The sequence below is a fragment of the Vulpes vulpes genome, chromosome 14, assembly GCF_048418805.1.
Source record: "Vulpes vulpes isolate BD-2025 chromosome 14, VulVul3, whole genome shotgun sequence".
Taxonomy (NCBI): domain Eukaryota; kingdom Metazoa; phylum Chordata; class Mammalia; order Carnivora; family Canidae; genus Vulpes; species Vulpes vulpes.
This window is the reverse complement of record NC_132793.1, coordinates 34,627,576-34,646,745: the sequence shown is the minus strand read 5'-3', so window position 1 is coordinate 34,646,745 and position 19,170 is coordinate 34,627,576. Positions and strand designations below refer to the sequence as shown.

General features: G+C 40.3%; 1 protein-coding gene across 11 annotated transcripts in view; it reads right to left on the bottom strand.

The window, feature by feature from the left end:
* The window catches only part of PLCB4 (phospholipase C beta 4), a 414,226-nt gene that overhangs the window by 287,764 nt on the left and 107,292 nt on the right, over window positions 1-19,170 (bottom strand). The gene's annotated exons all lie outside the window — the stretch shown is intronic.

Here is a 19,170-nt window from a genome sequence, read left to right as displayed (position 1 = left end):
TTATCAGGTAGTTTCAGAGAAGTAGAATCAAAGGTACGGGATTATTTTCCACAGATGTTAGAATGGCCCTTTCCCAAAAAGGGCCTCACTCCAATCCTCTGAAACCTCAGAGGACCATGTGGAAGTTCCTAGATTGTGTTGGCAGAGGCTAATCTCTCATTGACAGAATCATCTAGAATGGGTTAGAACAAATACATAAAAAAAAAAAAAAAAACTTTCAAAAAAAAAAAAAACTTTCTTTTGACTCATCTCACTAGTGGATATGTAAAATAGGAAGTCTAAAGCCACCCCCCCCCCAAAAAAAAATAGGAATTGGCTAGAAGACTCGTAAAAGCTGATTTTTAAAAAGAAGTACTTGTAGTCAAGGGGTGGTAAGGTCCCACCCATCACCCTTTGCCAGCCTTCATTTATTTAACAGACATTTGCTGAGCCTCTGCTTAGAGTCAGGCACCTTCAAGGTGCTTGCGCTACCTCAGTAAACAACAAAGCCTGCCCTCAGGGTAACACACATTCTAGAGAAAGAGAAAGTAAACACATAAAACCAATACATTGCTAAGGTATAGAAGTGAGAAATGTTAATGTTAAGTGCCATGGAAGAAGGAAAAAGGTAGACACAGAATGGGGGTTAATAAAAGGTACTTGGGCTTGGAGGTGAAGGCACCAGCCCGGAAATGAGGGGGGAAGAAGGGTGCATTTGTGACAGAGGAAAGCAGTCTAGGCAAAAATCCTTCTCAGAGGACCACAGGCCTGCATGTTCAATGAACAGCCTGATGCCAGCATGGCCGAGCTGAGGGAACTAGGGAGGGGGTGATGGAAGTAACAAAGAGGTCAGGTCACATGGGCTTGGGAGGATCCCAACTTGACCCACTGGAGAAAGCGAGAGAAGGGTCAGACCCTGGCTGCTGAGAGGAGAACAGACTGACAGGAGTGGGGGTGCAGGAGGCCAATAGGCTAGGTGAGGAAGAGCAATACCTACACCAGGGGGGCAGCAGTGGAAGTGGTAGGAAGGCGGATCCATTCTGAAGGTAGAGCAGAGATTTACCAACAGACCATGGGCAGATGAGGGAGAGGAAGAAGTCCAGGCTGATTCTAGGAACAAAACTCTGCAACACGCCCTTGTTAAATTTCGGCATAACACCCCTAAAGAGCTCTAGAAAGGATTCTCAAACACTAACTTGCAATGTAGCACCTGCTATTTATTTAAGAGAACATTCCAGTGCAGGAAGTGTATAGTCAAAGCAAGTTTACGGTCCTTAAATTTCACCTATGCCTGGTTCTGTTCCAACAGAAAAACCGCAGCGGTCTATAGTGAGTAAGCATTACATAAATTAACATGCATCAAGTGCCAAGGTACTGGTTCTGCTAACAAACACAGGCACATACAGGTATGTGTCATATATATGTAACAATTCATAAAAGTACCTTACAGCACGTAATTCATTCCAGAGCATCAATGTTTCATTGCCTTGAAAGTCAACTTTTAGTTGCATAAAAATGTTTCATAATCATAAAAAAAAGAGTCAAGGTTGTTTTTTTTTTTTTAAATCAACAGGATACTGAATTATGACCCTCAAATGCTTTCTTTTGATGCTGACTTAAATTTTAAGACAACATAAAACCCGTGGTCCTTGCAATGTTATTGATCGGAATTATTTTTAGAACTAAAACTACAAATGGCTTCCCAAAGACAGCCCATTCAAGGACATCAGGACATGGTATCCACCACACCAGCGTATTTCACCTGGAACTTCAACCGAAGTGCTAAGATGAAGAAAACATTTCACAGGAAAACAAAAAACACCAAAACAAAACACCTTGAGCTCATTCTGAGCCAAATAAGGCAATGTACTCAAATAGGAAAAACTGAACAGAAATAAAGTCAGTAAGACAAAGGGTGCTGATTACTTTTCCTTTTTTTTTTTCCATTGCCATAATATCAGTGTGATCTTCTGAGCAAGGATTACCCTCCAAAATCACTGCAGTAGGTACCAGAAGTTTAAGCGTCTTTGCATGGAATAGAATGCCTTCTACCATCAATTCATCCCTTCTCTGAAAGTTCTCATCTTCTAGTATGTTCCAGATGCTTTAGAGTTTTGAAATTAATTTTGCCTCTTTTAAAGGAAACCCAGGAAAAGAAAATCTGAATTTGCAAAAATGACAGGGCAGGGAAGGCAGTTCTTGTTGAAGTGGATTCTTCAGTCTATTAATACATCCACTACAGAGTAATAGCTTTATAGATTAAACTACTTGTATCTAGATAAAAGACCAAGGGTATAAATATATTAAGATGAACCATATGAAATCACTACTATTCAATCAGTTTGACCAACAAAAACATCAATTTTATGTGGCTCAGCCTACGACTCACGAGTGATGTTTCAGAATGTCCAAAATTAAGATATTTCTCAAAAGCACCCATGAACAAGAAAGTGAGATTCCATTTTCCCTAATCTGATTTGCATTCAACTTTAAACATCTGCATATGATATTTTGAAAAGCCATAAGAAACCCTTCAAACAGTATTCATCACTCTCTAATTGCAATTATAAACAAGAAAAACTTAAAAATAATGATCATTTAGATTAGACCCAAATTCTTATCTAAATAACTTTCTCGATGTTATGTTCGATGGTCCCTTTTGATGCTGCTCTAAAACTCAACTTGAAAATCCTGAAGCTCTTTCTTATCCCTTACCTGTGGTCACAGGAAAAAGTTTCTACTTCCTCTGGAGTATCACAGCTCCTGTGACCCGCTTTACCTTGTTTCAGAGATGTCTCCCCTATCTTATTCTGGAGGACCCCCACTCGTCCCTTCATTATTTTACTCCCCCACCCCCACCACAGCACTAACTGAAGGAGAAAAAAGACAAGGAAAATTCTTCCTGTCCCTGCATCATCAGAAATGGGCTCAGTGAGCCAATGTGTGGTCACCTCGTTATACTCAGGGGTTTCTCAGGGCACAAACAACAGCATATTTTCATGGGGTGGGTGAGCCTCCAGCTCACTGGGCTGTAAGAGGCACCTAGACTGGAACTAGAGACCAGTTGTGTTTGGGCAATATCCTTCAGGGGCAAGAGGGGGTTTGAACCTTATTCTCACCGTGGTTTAACTGACACACACAGATTTTTCCTGGTCTTGCTATGAGGCAGAGCACTCTGACTCCCTGCCACCAACCCCCCCCACACACACACACACAAAGAAAGAGGTATTGGGTTCTCAAGTCCCAACTGAGCGAAAGCATCCAGTCCCAGTAAGCATATTCTTCCCTATAAATACAATTTGAAGTGAGCAATTAAATGTAACTCCAACTGAATAGTATTTTAATTTCCCTTCACAGGGGCCCCCAAACTGTTCCCCCAAAAATGCCTCAGAATACAGACCAGACTGAGGTGAGATAGTTGAGCCAGAAGAGCTGCACAGGTCAAGCACCTTATGGCCCATCAGCAGAGGGACAGGGGTTTCAGCTCTAGGTGACCAACTAACTGGTCCTGCTTTGAAAACTGAAAATCCCAAGTCCAGGAGCCCCTCCATTCCAGGCTCATTCCCTGGGCTAGTACAGGTTAGCTCCATTGTCTCAATCTGAACCTCTGCCAGAAGCTCCTGTCACTGGTTATTAGTCAAGACAGTAAATTTTCCAAGTATATACTCAACAAATACCACTATCACATCTTCTGTAATAACCCACGGGGTGCAGAGGCACAATCTGGGGTTAGACTCATGGATGACTGGGTAAATTCCCACCAGCTTTCACTTTTGGACAATAAAGGAAAAACAAGCCTCCCCAAGTACTTCTGCTGGCCTTATATAGTTTCCAGCCCAGCCAATTCAAGGAGTCCCAAGTGACTGCTATCACAAGGATGAGAAAGAACTTTTAACCTATTACTTGCACCAAGCATGTTGCCCAAAGCTGAATGGCATTTAGTCTCGAGAAATACCTCTTCAACAAGTTAGTTGTTGCTGTAAACTATTACAACTAGTGATCAATTGGTTTACACAAAATGTACTTATTAAACATTTACCCTGGGCAGGGCTAGGAGATGCTACGGATAAAGAACAAAACAGGCACCCTTCCTCCTGCCTCCCTCCCCACACCTTCCTCATGGCTGTTCTTAAAATCAGTTACTTATTCTGCCCTTCTTCTCAAAATCACTTCAGGGTGTGAGCCCAAGATTTGAAAGTAATTCCCAAGTCCCACTATTATTGGATACTCATCTCCTTCTTACAGAAACAAAAACAAAAACCCAAGGAATGGGTTTATCTTTTTTGGGATACTGTATTAGTGTTATACTAAAGAAAACTCTATAGAACAGTTTCATTTTCTTTCCTAGTGGGACTCTTATGAACTGAATGTTTATGTTCCCTAAAATTTATATACTGAAGCCCTAACCCCCAAAGTGATGGTATCTGGAGGTGGGCCTCTTGAGATACAATCAGAGTTAGATTAGGTCACGAGAACAGGGCCTCTCAATGGGATTCATGACCTCGTGAAGAAGAGGAGACCCAGGGTTTGTTCCTCTACACACACACACACACACCAAGGAAAGGCCATATGAAGACATGGAAAGAAGATGTGCCCCTGCAAACCAGGAGGAGGTGCATCAGTAGACATTGAATCTGCCCCACCTTAGTCTTGGACTCCCCTATCTCCAGAACTGTGAGTTATAAATGTGTGTTGTTCAAGCCACCCAGGCTCCAATATCTTGTTAGAACAGCCAGAAAGAAAAAAAAAAAAAAAAAAAAGAACAGCCAGAAAGGGCTAAAACAGAGACCCAGAAAGTGCACAGAAAAAATACTGTACTAAATAGTCTCCAAGGAAACACTTGTGATTGTTGTAGGTTATGGAGACTTATTCTGAGATACACCTTGAATGGTGATCGATACAGCAAGAACAGACAATGTTCATCCCCGAGTCCCCTAGGACAGATGTCCCATGACACTGGCAGTCTGTTTGCAGACATTAAGTGGATCATTCTCCCGTGGCTACATTTTTGATCATCTATTCAAAGTTTGGTCACGGTCATAATTTCCAAAGGACTCTTCCCAACAACACAATCAGGCACTACATCTGGGCCCTGCAGCTACAGGGCTCATTAAGTGGACTTAACCATTTCCAGTCTCACCACAGTCTGGCAAGCCCAGATCTAGACAACAAGTTCAAGGGCATTTGTTCAATTACTGCTCAAGTTCTTAAATAATTGTTAAAGTTTTCTAGGGTATAAGGGCAAAAGCTGATTCAGATGGAATCATAGTTCTAACTCCCTGTCAATGAGATAAAGGTAAGAAATCTATGGTATTTTTCCTGGAGAAAGTGCATTTGAGAGTCCTTGAATGGGTGAGGATAGGTGTGAATGTGATCTTTAGCCAGGAGAGCTGACAACACTAAAGTATAGCTCACATGACACAAGTAACTGTAGTCCACCCCTCAGGATAGCAAGAGAGCCCATCTCTGTGTTCAGGACAGCAGTTATATTAGGAATTATACTTTTCCTCCCTCTGTGGAAGGGGATTTTTGGTTGGGGCAGTACTCATGCTAAACTGGGATATTGCAAAAGGTGGCCCTCAAAGGCTGACTTTGGCGTGCATCCTTCCCTACTGCTCTCCTATACAATCCTATTCTATACCTAACAAACAGCCCCACCTGCAGATTCCAGACAGTAGCACCAGCTTTATAATGCAACAGTTCTCCATCAAGGAGCAGATTCTCCTCGTGAGATTAAAAATCTCTGAGCAAGGAGCACCAGTGCTCATGAAAGGAATGCTTTCAACCTCCCCAGATTACATTATGTAATAATCCATAGTGATGCCAGAACACAGAGATTTTTATGATGGTGGCTATCTGGCCCCCAAACTACTTAGGACAGCACATGCCTCTGTTCAGAAACTTCCGTTTCACTCACCTTGATGCTAAATGAGTGATTTCAGCATAAATATTCTAGGGTATATGTTGATTGATGTCTAACATTTAGCAATACTGCATTTCTAAACAAGGCCCTGGAAGCCTACACTCACATTTTGTAGCGAATGCTAGGTTCCTTTGTTCACCGATAATTCTTGCATGTGCTGCTCCCTATTTTCCTCATCCTAACCAGAGAGAAGTGTACTGGGTAGTGATGTGTTCTGTTTTATCTAAGGCAAATAACTTCAAAATTTTCAAGTTGAAGGGTGCCTGAGGTCATCTATTCCGAACCCTAATTTTGAGGAAAGGGACAATGAAGTATAGAAAACTGAAATGAGTAAGCTTCAAATAAAGTGCTCTTTCATAACTATGTTCTCTCACTTGCTAAAGTACTCAAAAATGCTAGAATGTCCGCAACCCTAGACTGCTAACTTCTGGCACATCTAAATCAACAGCTCATGAAGAAATATGCATTCCTCAGTGAAAAACCTGGGCAAACCAGCTGTATTCATTTTCTATTGCTCCCATAATAAAACCCACAATCCTAGAGGCTTAAAACACAAATTCATTATCTTAAAGTTCCATAGGTCAGAAGAATCATATGGGTCTCATGGAGCTAAAATCCAGGTGCCCACAGGGCTGCTGTCCTTTCCGCAGAGCCCAGGGGGAAAATCTGTTTCCTTGCTATACCCAGCTCCTAGAGATCAGGCACATTCCTTGGCTCCTGGCTCCCTTCCTACATCTTTGAAGCCTGCAATGTTAATTCCCAAGTTCCTTTCATACTTTGGATTTCTCCTGCCAGGTCTTCTAATGTTCCAGTTCACTTACTCTCAACTTGTGTTCTCTCTAGTTCTGAAGACAGTTAAGGTTCTCCACTTTTAAGGACCGATAATTAGATTGTGCACACCTGGATTATCCAGGCTAATCTAGCCATCTCAAGGCCTTTATCCTTCACCATTATCAGCAACGTCCTTTTTGCTATAAAGTAAAATTTACAAATTCTAGAAATTAAGACTTAGATATGTTGGTGGGGAGGCATTATCCTACCTCCCACATCTGCCTGCCCTTCTGACTCTCACATCCTTAAATGGCCTCACAATGTATCTGGTGACCAGGTCAGAAACTGGGGAGACATGCCTAGGTTAATCCCACCTATTTATACTCCACATCCAGTTAGTGGCTAACTCCCATGTACTCCAAAATCCTAACTGTGTCATGTACTGGTGCCTGTTCTCTATAGTCTGCTGTGCCCAAGTCTGAGGGCTCACTGAATTCTTTACTTCTTTTCCTTTATCTGAGACCAGCCTCATTTTTTCCAGTTTTATTTATACTGTCCTTCAAAGGCCATGTGCTTCAGTCAAGATGCTCCAGCACCCAGGTCCAGGGGATAAGTCTCGACTGGTCTAAAAGAGCTACAGTAACCCATGAACACTTTGCCATTTGACACGAGCATAACACACAGACCTTAAGTCACTGAGTTAATCTACAGAGGAGTCACTCTACCTTCAGATTTCTTGTTGGGGGACATAATTATTTTGATATTTAAGCCAAACTGGAGTTTTCTCCTACTTGCTGTTAAAACATCCTAATGGTGCATCACTCACTAAAGTGACTGTGAAATTCTATTCATTGTTTTATTCTTTCCTAGTCTCTCATTACTTCCAACATTTGCACTGCACCCTCCCCATCTTCACTTGGAAGCAAAACACCTCCTCTTCAAAGCCATCAATCTTGTCAAGTATTCCCCTATTCAAACTGTTCCCATGATGTCTATTACTTCTGACCTTTTAGAACAATCTAGAAAGAACTGTGTACCCAAAAGTCAATTTTAAGTTAATATTTTATTTTTTTCATCATACATTCAAAAGAGTTGCTAATGGTTAAATTTCAGGCATGCTGTCAATGTTGACGTTTTAAGTAAAATGGTTGTTATATCACTTAAACCCGTAAGAATCTAAACCCAATGTGAATGGATACTTACGATTTCCTATTTAAAAATAACTTCTTTAACATTCATGTTTTATCATTCCCTTTTCACATTTCCATTTTACTACCCCTGCGAGTTTTATCCTAATGAGTAGATCTTTATGATTCCACCTGTTTTATTGACTAAGTATCATACAACCTTACACCAAAAATAGGCATATCATTTAGAACTTTTAGTTTACTTTGAATTAGCCCCTAAGGACGAGATCATTTCTTCTGAGTTATACATTTACTAGTAAACAACTGGAAAAAAACGTCCACGTAAGTATCATATTTAATAATTGGCCAAAATGTTAAGAGTAAACTTTATTTGAAATGAATCTGATATGATGCATAGAGCTTTAAAAAATAAACCCACACATTCATGAGTATTCCTTAATGCTAAGATAACTAAAGTTTAGCATCGATTTTATTCCAACTTTTCATATTTCTATACAGAAAGGCTGATAAATCCTTTTAGCCCAAATAGAGGAGTGTAAGAGTTTAATAGCACTTAAATCTCTAAACTCCTTTGGAGCTTCAAGCCAAAGACCATGATCTATTATCAAACTTATTTTTAATTACCCATCATCTGATGATCCAAATAGGTCTTTGACTCTGTCATAAGAAAAGTGTCCTCAGGGCACCTGGGTTGCTCAGGGATTGAGCACCTGCCTTTGGTTCAGGTCGTGATCCTGGAGTCCTGGGATGTAGTCTCACATCAGGCTTTCAGCAGGGAGCCTGCTTCTCTCTCTGCCTATGTCTCTGCCTCTCTGTCTCTCATGAATAAATAAATAAAATCTTTTTTAAAAAAGAAGTGTCCTCAGGTTTAGCACTTGGGATGTTTCACATTCCAGGACAATGTATGACAGGACAATGTACAATATTAAAATTATGGGAAGATGAGAGGAATGCTGTCCTTCAGTAAAAAGGGAGAAAAGTAAGCAAATGCATTCTCTGGCAGATCAATTTTAGGAAAGAGGACATATACAGCTAAAAATCTGGACAGCTATTCCCTTAAAAGTCTCTAAGGCCTTGAATGTATCCCATTAGAGTATCTTCGTCTATGGCCAAAGGTACACCTAAAGTCATTTGGAAAATGGCTGACCTATAGGAAAAATCATAATGTCTCTGCATAGAACACAGCAACTTTCATAACTGGATGCAGGCTCATGTCCCATCACCCTTATCCTTCTACACCTGCTTGAGAAACTCAATTACGTATGTTGGTTCTAAGTTTGCTTTCAAGAGGAACATGTGTCAAAAAGACTTCCTCCCATCACTACACTTTGACCTCTAGCCTGCTGCTATTTAAGTCACAAGAGATGACTCACTGAAATTTATCCCAGCACCTTGCCCCTGGCTCAGGCCAGTCCCAGGGACTCCATTCACTGTGTGACATAAATTAACAGCAGCAATAGCTTAACTAGTCATCATATGTTTAGGATAAAAGTCTGTACAAACCAACCACCATCAGTTTTATTCCCACTCTCTGAAAACTATTCAACAATTCCAGCATTTCATATATACAGATGGAATTCTTTTCATTACTCTATTGTTCTGTTCCACCCCTAACTGCTATTCCTGAAGCTTTCCTCAATTTCCCCCTCCCCATGTCAGCCACAGAATGAGTCACTCTCCTCCCTTAAAGCATGCTGCTTTTACTTCTATTGGATATTATTCACTTCTGCTCAGTGCCATGATGACAAGTGTGTAAATCTGGTTTCCCTGTCTCCATTGTGGCTGCATCCACTGGTTCCATTCTATTTTGATCCCCAGGTCCTGACCACCGCTCCTTGAAAATCTCTTTTCTCGCTGCCAGTCCATTCTTCCTATTCCTTGTAGGATCGTTCTTCCTCAGTTTCCTTCATCTGCACTTTCTTGCCCACTGTTTATTTTGTAGGTCCTTGCACCCTGCATCATGCAGTACTGGAGGTCTCAGCTATCCCAAAGTAAGATAACACCAAACTCCTGTGACAGTTACCTTTTCACAAGTCGGAGGTAAAAAAATGATCATTTTCTTGTGTTAGAGTTGCTATTATTTTTCTAAAGCTTGCCACTTAACAGTCAATAGTAATAACCAACAAATGACAGAAGTAAATAAATATTGAGGAAAAACAGAAATCAATCACTTATACGTAGCTTAAGGTTTGTGTATACATGCTCATGGGTTAGAATTTTATATGCTATATAAAATACTTACTAGCAAAGCTGGTGTTCATATGAAACACATCCATATTTCTAGATGCACATATATGCACATACACTTATACACATATGTGTACAGTAAATATAATTTACACATTAGGCAGCAACACAAAATTAAATTCCTATTTGTCTGACATCCAGCATGTAAAAGTGGCCTAGGGGGAACACTAAGATATTGCTGGTGGGCATACAAAATAGCTCAACCACTTGGGAAGCCAGTTTCTCATGCAGCTGAACCTGCACAGGACCTGGCCATTCCATCCTTAGACATTCACCCAAAAGAAGAGCATGTCCACACAAAGACCTGTCATGAACGTTCACAGCACCTTTGACACGCTGCAACTGGAAAAATATGTATCTCCTTCAACAGATTAATAAACTAGGATTCATCCACACTGTTAACATCCAGCAATTTAAAAAGAACTACTTGTACATATAACGTGTCAGAATCTCAGAAATGTCATGAAAAAAAAAAAAAAAAGAAACTAGATGAAAAGAATAGGATTCCTTTTGTAAGAAATGCTAGAAAAAGAAAAAAAAATCCATAGTGACAGAAAGCAAGCCAGTGGTCTCCTGGAGGCAAGAAGGTGAGAGGCATGGATTGTAAAAGGACCCAAACAAGCGTTTTGGGGTGACAGAAGGTTCTATATAATGACTGTGGTAATGGCTAGACTGGTACACACATTGGTCAAGATTCATTGAGACACACAATAGACACTAATAACAGATGCATGTTATTGCATGTAAATTATAGTTCATGGGCAGCCCAGGTGGCTCAGAGGTTTAGCGCCGCCTTCAGCCCAGGGCGTGATCCTGGGGACCCGGGATCGAGTCCCATGTCAGACTCCCTGCATGGAGCCTGCTTCTCCCTCTGCCTGTGTCTCTGCCTGCCTGTTTCTCTCTCTCTCTCTCTCTCTCTCTCTCTCTGTCATGAATAAATAAAATCTTTTAAATAAATAAATTAATTAATTATAGTTCATTAACATTAAGTGGCCCTGCAGATTTTTCACCAAATTTGGAGACAAGTTTTATGGGTGGCCTGACCTGCCATGGACACAGGCTTACACGGTAGACATAAAATTTACTTCGAATGACTTTGTAGGGGCAGATAGAGAGAATTTTTTTTCTTTTACATGGAGTAACTTGGTGATTCATTTTAAAGGTTTCAGGGAGTTAAAACATCAACCTTTATGGAAACTGCCATACTTTGAAAGATGGGAAGTGAGCCTATCTGAAAAGATTTAATTGGTGGGTTCCAAAAAGGAGATCTCTGCTTATATTGGTACAACCTAAGCTTTAAGCCCTGTGGATAGACTCTCCAAGTAAGAACTATTTCTTCCAGATACCAATCCACAGGTTACTATTTCCAAGGTGAAACAAAGGGACTTTGGATGGTATACCAGAATTGTAAATATTCTCAGTGAACATAGTTTATTGGAAGTGATAGCCCTGGAAACTGGGAGGAGTGAATGTGTAAAATGATCTAGAAAGGAGAGGGAGTCATCCTTCTCCCCCACTCCCTGGGCTGACAATACAATATACCAAGGGATCTTCAACTTGATTTTTGTATCAGAATCTCTTGGAGAGCTTGTTAGAACACAGACTTCTGGGCCCCATCCCAAGGAGCCCAGAAGGTCTGAGTAGGTCTGGAGTAGACTGATCCAGTAGGTCTGGAGTAGACTCTGGGGATTTACATTTCTATCAAGTTCCTAGGTGATTCTAATGCTGCTGGCCTGGGAAGCACACTTTGAAAACCACTGCCATGTGTTCCAACCTTTTGGACCAGTGTTAAAATTCTTTAATCCCCTTACCAATGAGTTAAGTAAAGAGAGGTCTGATTAACTGATTTCTGTAGCTGTACTATCAGCCTTAACAACAGTAAGAAAGGTCAAAAAAGGAAAAATTTCACAATTCTTGGAGAAGATGGGACAAATTGTTCCTGCTTCAGATACATTTGTATATGGATGAGTTTTTCATCAATTCTTAGGTTACTAAGCAGCTTGTTTGTAACATTAATTTTGCCACTCTCTTATCAGTAAAAGCGGATATTATACTAGGTTCTGCTGATAAATGGCAGTGTTGAAAGTTCCAAATGTATATCATTTTCTATTGTCATATGAAAAAGACAAAGATACAGGAATTGTGAGGGAGGGGCCAGAGGGTGAAAAGAAACTACATGAAAAGGTGGCAACACAAGGAAAAACACAAATCACAACAGAACCAGAAATTCTGGGGGAAAAAAAAAACTAGAGTTTGAGAGATTAATAGTCAAGGGACCAGGGAGGGGAGAAATGCCTTCATGAGTGGGAAGTGTACTCTTCAGATGAAAAGAAAACCACGGTGTCAAAAGCACCTAAGATATAATATCAGGAAAAATAAAAACAGAAGAAAAGTCAAGCTGAGAGAGAAGGAAGGGCTATTTCAAAATCACTGAACATTTAGAAAATATAAAGCGAAGTATACAGAAGATAAACCAGTAACAGTGATTCATGAACAGAGGGGGAAAGGATCAATTTTGAAAATATTTTCATCTTATTTGTTGGATAAATATCCAACTCCAAGTTAATGGAAATCAATTGTAGTTGTCCAACACTTCAGAAGCAACAGCCTGAAGGGGGTCAGCTGTGTTCCTAGGGAAGGTAGGGGAGCCTGGGGTGCGATAGGCCAAATCATGCCTCCATAAAGATGCCCACATCCTAGTTCCTGGAGGCTGTGAGTATGTTACTTACTGGTAACAAGGACTTTAGAGACAGGTTTAAGTTATGGATCTTGAGATGCAAGGGTTCAATGTCATCACAAAGAGTTTTTTCGTTTTTTGTTTTTTGTTTTTTTTTTTAAGATTTTATTCATTTATTTGAGAGCAAAAGAGAGCACTACTGAGGAAAGGGGCAGAGGGAGAATCAGACTCCCTGCTAAGCAGGGAGCCTGAGGTGGGGCTCAATCCCAGGATCATGACCTGAGCCAAAGGCAGACAGATGTTTAACCAACTGAGCCACCCAGGCACCTCGCAAAGAGGGTTCTTATAAATGGTGAAGTAAGCAGTAGAATCAAAGAAAGAGACTAGATAATACAAGCATAGGTCAGAGTGACACAGCCATGAGCTACAGACTGTGAGCAGCCTCCAGAAGCTTGACTAGGTCATAGGTAATGAACAGGTCCTCTCCGAGAGTCTTGAGAAACAACACAGCCCCGCAGACCTATTAGATTTCCGATTCCCCAGAAATTTGTGTTGTTTTAAGCCACTAACCCATGCCAGTTTGTTACAGCAGCAGAAAGAAACTAATACAAAAATCTGGAGGCAGAGTTGAACTAGAGAGAACATGCCTCCTCTAACAGAGAACACAAGTCCCAGTTTTGCCAGGTTCCCCAATTTGTTAGGACACATGGAAAATCTGTTGGCATACAGTTAGCAACTAGTAACACAGTGTGGGGCAAAGTATGACCTTGAAATTGACTGTCTTTTGGGGGGGGGCAGGGGGGGTATGGGATATATCCAATCATGCAACATAGCTACACAAAAAATGGATAAACCAAGTGACCATGTTTTCTGGCTGAGAGCTACATTCTAGACCCTGACCATATCAAAGCCTGCCCAAGCAGAATTCAGCTGTTAAAAGAACCCTTCTAGAGAGTGTTCACCCATGAGTTGGAGGGGAGAGGTAGAAACAGGGAGAGAACTCTTCAGCAGCCCAATGCGGGGCTCAGTCTCAGGACCCGGAGGTCATGATGGGAGCTAAAATCAAAAGTCAGACACTTAACCAACTGAGGTAACCACCCAGGCACACCAGAATCCCTCTGTTTCTGACCAGAATCCACAACGCAAAAGTGTGGTCCATTCTCTGCTCACAAGTCATTCAGAAGCTGAAATTCAGAGTGTTAGCTTCTTCTTACATTCTAGATAATCAGTGGGGCCTATCTGCTCTATGGAGTCATTCTGGAAAATAAAATTACTTTAGAGAAACAACTTGGTCTTTGCAGATGAAAGGAGTTATTAAAGGGAGCAATGTTTAGACTATTACTGAACTATGGCCAGCTACATGGTAATAACCTAAAATCGAAGATAAAAAGAAACAAAATGCCAAATGATTTTGCCTCAAAGTAATCTTTCTGTTAGTTCTACTTTGGTAGAAGGGGGGAGGGGAATGGAGCTAATCACATTCAAAGAGACAAGTGGCCTCTTAATATTCAGACAATCAGCCAAAAGTATTTGAGCGAAGGCTTTCCAAAACACTAAACAAAAAAGGTAGAAAGTGTAAAAGAAATGTTAAGGAGGGCTTTTGTACAGAGCAATATATAATGTCACTGGGAAGACAAGGCTAACAGAGAATAATTAATAGTCTTTATGTGCCCTGAAGAATGATGCCAATAGGTCTGTAAGTCCATACAAGAGGTACTCAAGAAAGGGAGGGACAGGCAGACATTTGAGGGGAGTGAGAAAAGCTTCATGCTGAACCGTCAGAGAAGAGGTAAGATTGCATGTATAAAAAGGGTTAAGATATCCCACTCCACATAAATGGGTTTGGTGACTTCTCTCAACCTAGAATCTTACATTTTTCATTGAAGCTGAAAATATAATAAAAATCTGCACCCATGGTAGCCTTCTGTTATAAGATAAACATATAATAAATGTAAGAGCTCTGCAGGATTGGAGAAAAGATAACTCATATTTCTATTTCATGGGAGCTTGTTATTATTAGAAGCAGAAATTTCCCCCACCATCTCCATCCCACAATTCTCTACTTTGTTACACGTTTGTACAAATAAATGCAGAGGATATACACATACACACACAAGCACGCAAGTCTCTGGTGCCTCCAATTATATCATAAAATACCAAAGTAGAAGTCTCAAACTCTTGTAACCCAGTAGAAAGCTGCTCTGATTTATAACCTGAACTTATTTTTCTTAAAACATGGTTCTGAGTTATTTTATCAGAACTGACTTCAAGTGTTTGCAAAAATTACTCCTTTCATCTGAGAAGCAACAATAAACTAAGTGGCTTGGAAAATATAGTAAATATGCATGTAGAGATGGTTTCTTCTGGCCTATAGGTAGTTGACTTTATATATAGTCAGTCTCTGGTTTACATTTTTAAATAGATAACTGTTGAGTATTTGTTCAGTTTGGTTCTAAGGGTCATATACTGTGCTTTAAAAACCACTGGGGTATTTTCTTACATTCCTTTCTAAGCAAGAAAACAAACTTCCTATCAATGATGTGCCTTTAAAAAATAAAATAAATGATGTACCTTTAAAAAATCAATATAAATTTCTACCAAGTATTCTGGGTCAAGACTGTAAAAAAAAAAAAAAAAGCTTCTGGGCGCTTACCACATAATATCTATAACTCTAAGTTTTGTTTTTGTTTTTGTTTTTTTTTTAATCATGAGAGGCAGAGACACAGGCAGAGGGAGAAGCAGGCTCCATGCAGGGAGCCCGATGTGGGACTCGATCCCAGGTCTCCAGGATCAGGCCCTGGGCTGAAGGCGGCACAAAACCGCTGAGCCACCGGGGCTGCCCTATAACTCTGAGTTATATTCTGGGTATTTATTGCTAAAAGTAGCTGAATCAACCCACTGCTTATAGCTCAGTATTCACTGAAAAAGCAAGATATGCCTAAATGTAAGTAACAGTTGAAGGACCTACATGGACTTTCAGAACATGAATTACATGTTCAAGTGTGTTAAAATGACTAACATGAAGGAAAAAAATAAGAAGTGGGAGTTTTAAGGCACTCTGAAAGAACTCAATTTGAGTACTTTAAAGCCCCTGAACAACTTTATGAACTCACTCATTTTGACCATATCCTTTCGGCTAGGCTACTTTCCTGCTAGATATTAAAACACTGCTTCTTTGTGACCAAAGACATTGTGGGGCATTGTTTGCTTTCTAGTTACAGGTCATTCCGAGAACCTGCATTTTGAGCAAATTGCTGTCTGGAGAGTGGAGGTTTACACAGTTCTGCGTATCCACCTCAAGATGGATCTAAATCAGTCCCATCCTTAGTGAAGTATTGAGGGTAAAATGGACACAAACTATTGCACACCAAAGTGGAATGTCATGAATTAAGATAACCCTGGGAACAAAGCTTTCTGTTCCAGATACAAGCTTCCAGTTATGGAATGAATAAGTCATGGGGATGAAAGGTAGAGCATAGGGAATATAGTCAGTGATACTGTAATAGCTCTGTATGGTGACAGATGGTGACTACACTTATGGTGAGCACAGCATAATGTACACAGAAGTTGAATCATTATGTTGTAAACTTGAAACTAACATACTATTGTGTCAGCTATATTCAAATTTAAAATAAAAACACATCTAGATTTTTTTAAAAGTGTGAATCAATGTATATTCACCTCATAATTTCGTCTGGTATATATTCTCAAGTAAGATCTTCACAGCAAATAGCTGGCCACAGAAATGACGTGTGTTGGCCTAAAGAACCTCTTAGAATATGGTTATCTCCAGATCTCCACGTCTCAAAGTATATGATCTCACCCATCATCTTGTAAAATGTTAGAAGAATCAACCAAGTCATTGGCAAGCAACCCGTGCAAAAAGCAGATATTCTGAGTTACTGTTAAAAGTTTAATTTTTGTCAGAACTAAGAACAAACAAATTAGATGTTAGCTTGTTAGAAAGTGTTATACAGGGATGCCTGGATGGCTCAGTGATTGAGCATCTGCCTTCAGCTCAGGTCATGACCCCGGAGTCCTGCATTGTGCTCCCCACAGGGAGCCTGCTTCTCCCTCTGCCTGTGTCTCTGCCTCTGTGTCTCTGCCTCTCTCTGTGTCTCTCATGAATAAATAAATAAAATCTTGAAAAAAAAAGAAAAAAAATGTTGTACAATCTGTGTACTTCAAAGTATGGAGAATATCTTGTATGAATAAAATTGATCCAAGTGAATCTGATAAAATAAACGGATCAGAAATCACTCATTTGTGATCAATGAGTTCTTTTGAAGGGGAAGATCCACAAAAGCACATAAAAGCTGAGAAGAGGCCACGAGGAAACCTTCTCAGATGACAGGAATGTTCTGTATCTTGCCAGGGACTGATTTACACAGGGCTATCCATTTGCCAAAGCTCAACTTACATATAACTAAGGATGTGTATGGCTCATTATATAAATTTTATATTAAAAAAATACTGAACTCTAGTTAAAACAAGCCTGTGTAAATATGCAAACTTATGCTTTTGGTTTATTTTTAAATGCATCAAAAATAAGATAGGAAAGAGAAAGGTGGATGGAAATGCGAGGATCTAAAGTATTAAGGGTGGAATCTAGGTGGTGAACATAGCCGTACATTGTAAAACTCAAATTACCATTGAGATTTCCGTTAAGAACACTGAAGAAAATATAATGGAAAGGAATCACTGAAGAATACAAAGTAGCACACTACCACCCCCACTGCCCACTTTCTTCAAGAGTTTACAAGGTATCTAGGACACAGGAAGAATATTTAAGTTGAAACTTCAAAGCACAAATCTAACAAGCTGAGATATGGAAGGTGTTTTTCAACACACATACACACACACACACACACACACACACACACACAGCACCTGGGTCTCTCAGTCAGTGGAATGCGCAAGTCTTGATCCCAGATTGTGAGTTCGCACCCCATTAGGCATCGGGATTAGTTAAAAATTTTTAAAAATAATTAAAAAAATAAAATCAGTGAGCCGAAGTAGGGCATGAGATGCTGTCAGAAGACTGTGGTGCAAACACCAGTCCAACCCAACGCAATAAAAGACTCCGGACAGGTGGGAAGTGACAGCTGACAAAGGAACAGATGAAGCCTTGGTGGCAGTGGCAAAGCAGAGGGAGACTTGCACTGGAGAGGCAAGTGGCAGGGCTGCCCGAGACAGGGAGTCTCGGGAGAAAAGGGCTATGGCAGCTCGTCAGAGGTTACAATGTCAATGTCACACATTCCTTCCAGAGAAAACAGCAGGTCCCACATCATCAGTTACATCATCTGTGAAGGGGCCAATGTCTACAAATAGTCAATCCACCTCAATCACATTCTGTTATTTGCTTTGCAAACTGATTGCTTGGTATTGACTAGACAATGTCCATTAAGTTAAAAAAAAAATCTACCTGAGCCAGTATTTGATACCGTGTAGCTCCTCACTGGACAAAGTGTGGTTCCTGAACTAGCAGTACCAGCAGCCCCTGGGGGCTCATTAGAAATGCAGAAGCTCAGGCCTCATCCCACCCCTGCTGCATTAGAATAATTTACTGTTTAACTCAATCATAATTCATATTCACATCCAAGTGTGAGAAGCAGAGAGTGATTTTACAATCTGCAGACCAAGCCTCAATAACTTAACTCCTCAATAGCAGCTTTAACTTTAGACAGAGAAGGGACAGTTGCACACAAACAGGTGAGCAATAGTAAGCCCTGGACACCTGTCTACCATAAGCACCTTCCCCCCAACAACTGCTACCTCCTTGTACCACTTCAGCCTACCTTCCACCTATTCAGGAGAACTGCTCCCAAGCCTGAAGCCCCCCAAAGTCTATCAAAATAAAACACGGTTGAGCTGGTTTTGAACATGTTGGAAAGTTTCATCTTCTTCAGCAGGTCTAGTAATATTCTGTGTACCTTTGGTGAGTGGATCACTTTGCATGTAATTGCTGCTTAATATAAAAAGCATATAAAATGTTTTCTCCAACAGGTAACTAACGAAAGAGTTCTCCGCCACTGTCTTGTTTCCACCCTGAGACAGCTGTAAGAGTTCAATCCCCTTAAAAATAGTCACAGAATGTCACAATTTATTCATGTATACATCTGTCTAAACTAAGTTTATTTTAATGATGTTTTGTTTACTTCTAGCATCATAACACAGACGTTCATGCTCAAGTATCTGTGGCTAGTCACAGTTCACACAAAACTATAAGTTTTACCTTTTTCATAATGACAGGTCTTTAAAGATACTAAAATTCCTGACAAAACAGAGTACACAAACGTGAAATATTCTTCTAAAGCTATCTGAAGCCAGTTTTTTTGTGTGTGTTAACTACAAGTTTCATATTCTAGCATCATTTGTCTATGAATACATGCATTCAGTTTTTAAAAAGACCACCACCAAATGCA